Below are 4,249 nucleotides of genomic sequence, written 5' to 3'. Positions count from 1 at the left end.
CTCAGTTTAGCTTGTTTGCGCTGAGCTAATACATATAAGGCAATATAGCATGGGCTAGCACGAAGGCTAACAGACTAAGCTGAGGTTCTTCTTCCATGAAGCAGCTCTGTTGTCCTCCATCTATATTTTCAGCTACAGACTGAGTCATTTCTATCTTCTCCTCTCTGTCAACGCTCTCTGGTTTCATTTAAAACAGTCAATCATCAGATATTGTCCATTAATCTTCAGGGTGGATATAGCTCGCTAGCAGCCTTGCACCACTGGCCTAGTTGATGTAATCATTTACCCAGAATGCTTTGCGTGTAAATAAAATGGTTCCGTCCGTGTTAAAATATATATTTTTAAAAATTACAAACGAAACAGCCTACAGTATTTTTACAGTCTTTATTTTACAGTTAAAATAAATGTTTATCAAATAAAGTTTAACGTTACAACTAATTGTGGATCCCTTAAGAAGGGGTTATCTGCGGAATCAAAGTGGGCATGTCACAAGAGTGCGCGTGTCAAAAACATAAACACTGTGGGCTAATAGGCCTACATGACGGTTTCCTTAGGTCCTGCTTGATCTCTTTACAGCCTGACCCTGACCCCAACGCTAAGGTTAACCAGGAGAAATGTGACCCAAGTAGGGTTCTCCAGAAAAAATGGTGCCATTCAGTAACGCCCCTTTTGTTCTTGTCCAATGAGGTGGTGCCGTACGGTATCACCCCTTTTTTGCTTGTCCAGTCAGGTGTGTCCCTTTAACAAAGTCCGTCAAATCAGGTGTGTCGCTTTAGAATCGCCTTTCCTTGTGACACGCCCACTCATCCGCAGAGACCCCTACTTGGATCCGTTCAAAAATTAAACTTGCATGAACATAGAACGACGACTGATTTTGTTTTAGAATCAATCTGATTCAAGATAGTTGCATCTGTCAGCTGATTAAAAAATATACACATGAAAATGCCTGAAAGTCTTTTACTGAAATTGAGCTTAAATTTGGTGTAATAGTAGCTAAAATACTAACATATTAACAATGTGTTGTATCTTTGTTGGAAGATTTGCCACTACAGTCTGCTTTGTTTTTCTGTTAGCAAAATATTTCCTGAACCACTGGATAAATTTAGGAAATTTTTATTGAATAAACAAACAGACATAACATTGGCAGAAAACTCAAGTTAAAATGGAAATTACATCCAAAACACACAAATAGCTATAAGTCAGTCATTTTCACAAATGTTGTACTGAAATATCCCTTTTAGCAAAATATCTAATAGACTTTGTGTTCAGTTCTTCTACTTTTCCTTTGGTTTTTCTTGTGTTTCAGTTCATTCTTCCAACCTGTTTTCCTCCTCCTGCCTACAGTAGTTCTCTCTCTGGGCGGCTGTGGTGTAGTGGTAGAGCAGCCAGGTTGGGACCCAAAAGTCTTAGGTTCGACTCCCCGCCATGCCCACGTCGTGGTGTCCTTGAGCAAGACACCTAACCCTAACTGCTCCATGGGCGCCTCACATGGCTGCCCGCTGCTCCACTTGGGTGTGGATGGGTCAAATGCAGAGCACAAATTTCATCATTGTGTGGAAACTTACACTGATGACCAATAAAGCACCTTTACCTCTGTTCCTCATTCCCTTGATTAGTTACAGTATCTCACAAATGTGAGTACACCCATCACATTTTTGTAAATATTTTACATATTTCCATGGGACAATACTAGTTGACACTTTGATACAATGTAAATTAGCCAAATTAACTCAACACACAGCAATAATTTGTGTAAACCTCTGACAACAAAACTGAGGGGTGAACTCAATTTTGAGAAATAGTGCAGGGCAAATAGGCAGCATAGGCAAATGCTAAGGGCACTGTTCATCTAAGAGGCATCACAAATGTGGGGTGAAAAAAATATATATAGTTTTATCAGAGTATAAATTGATTTAGTCTGTAATAATCCCTGGTTCCTCAGGTTTATGAAGGTAACTTGTTCTGCTTTGATCCTACATAAGGTATTATATGATGTAGAGGAAGTTTTATGAAAAAAGTATGACATGATGCTGTCAAGACTAACTACTGCTCAGTGTGTAAATACAAAACAAAATAAAGATAAAAGTTTCAGTTTTGATCTCAGATAAAGTTTAGTTTAAAATCTGGTTTTCAGTGTAAAATACAAATTTTATATTGATTTATTAATCCCAAGCATTTAGTCAAATGTTCTTCAAATGAATGGAAAATTGCTTTGAGTATATCTTTTACAAAAGTACAAGATATACCCCTGGACCCCCTCAGATCTGCTTCAGTCCACAGCTGCTGGTAAACATGAACAGGTGTTCCTTATTGCTGTCAGTAGCTGTCAGCAGGTATGAGGTAGACTTCTGGTGTTCTGTTTCAAATGAGCTATATTGTTAACTATTTTAATTGGACAACCTGGTTTCCAAAGTTAAAATTGATATCAAAGACAAAATGATTTTATTTGGTATGTGAATGTTTGAAAATTATCAATGATTTTTAAAAAATTGCACAAGAGGCACCACCTGAAATCTTGCCTAGGGTGCCGAATTGGCTGGGGCCGGCCCTGATCCTGTATCTGTCCTGCACTTCTTACCCAAGCTTTGTTTTTGTTGGGTTGTTCATTCTTCCTTATTGTCTAACCATTGTGAGTTCCTTGCCAGGCCAAGCAGTAAGTCCTGAAGTATTACGGGTTATAAATATGTTGGATTTTTCACAAACCTTTGTGTCTGGATCTGGGTCGACTTTCTGAGTCTGAACCAAATGAAACTACTTGATGAATTTTAATGAAACTTTCAGAATGTAATCATAGGATCCGCTTGTACACTCGATTAACTCTTGGGGTTAAACTAAACAACATTAGCAAACACAATAATATAATTTGCTCAACTTTGGAAAATAGACCAAAATAGGAAGTGGTAGAAGCTGAGAGTCAGTCACCACACATAGTTTTAAGCCTGACATTTTTTTTTGCAAAATTACATGAAATAATGCATAACAACTGAAAGGCTATTTGTCCATTATTTTCTGTAATTACATTTTAGTCTAATCCTCATGAAAACTAAATAAAATACAGAAATCACTTACAGCTTTTAAACCAAAGACCAGCTCATTATTTCCTCTGAAACAACAGGAAGGTTTAAAATACTCCGCATTACTGTTTGACCAGCCTGAAACGACCAGGAAACAACACAGATTTGTTTACATCCTGATGCTAACTCCAAAACTGTGCTTGCATCACTGTGTGCTTTATTAAACCAGCTCAGTTTTTAACCTGCTTGTCTGTTGGGCCTGCAGAAAGGAGGAGATTAAAATGTTGTTGGAAATGAAAGGCTTGGAATTCCCTGGAGGAAGGATTAGGGTTGCATTATGTTAAGAAATGATGGAGCTGCAGCCGTTTTGTTTAAACCCTTTAAATAAAACTTTAACTGTTATCTTGTTTAATCAGTAGGTGCTTGGAGAGCATGACTCTCAGACACTACCACATCAAGTTGTGTGCTCAGTATCTGCAGAAATGACAGTTCCAGACATGTTTGCTGAGACTGATGTGCTGTGAATCTAAAAGTTAATCAGTTATAGATGTACACCCAGTTATTGCTTGCTGAAAATTTCAATAAAATCCATCATGTGTGGTTTATGAGATATTCTGCTAACAGACAGACAAATGAACACACGAGGCAAAAAAAAAAAACAATAATCACCCATCTTGCACCTTTAGGGTCCAGGCGATAAGGAGAAGTCAGACCAGAATTGACAATATAAATCACAGCTAAACACATCTTGAGAGACCAAGTAAAATTGGTATCTTAAAATAGCTGCAAAAAGTCACGACACAGCGGTTTTCGCTGTGTCATCCTCAGCTACTTGCCAAATAAGGAGAGAATTACTCGCGACTCATCAGACTGTGCACAACCCCCGTTACATAAGAGCTGCTCTGGGGCAGGGCGGAAGCGGAGCAGAGAGAGGTCAGCGACAATTCACTTGGCGGCCACAAGCAGCTAAATTAGGAAATTATTCATGTGATTACATTTTGTACTTCCTATTACGTTAGTCCAATTTAACTGAACTGTTATGGAACCCTTCATCGCCACCATTTTGAAAATGAAAGTCACAGAACACTGGTTTATTGCAGAAAAAAATTACTGGAGTCGATTCATTCATGATTCCTAAAAATGACTTTTGGTCCATTCACACATGTAAATGTGTGTGTGTGTGTGTGTGTGTGTGTGTGTGTGTGTGTGTGTGTGTGTGTGTGTGTGTGTGTGTG

This window comes from Austrofundulus limnaeus, unplaced genomic scaffold (assembly GCF_001266775.1).
Source record: "Austrofundulus limnaeus strain Quisiro unplaced genomic scaffold, Austrofundulus_limnaeus-1.0 Scaffold369, whole genome shotgun sequence".
NCBI lineage: Eukaryota > Metazoa > Chordata > Actinopteri > Cyprinodontiformes > Rivulidae > Austrofundulus > Austrofundulus limnaeus.
Note: the sequence above shows the minus strand (reverse complement) of the source record.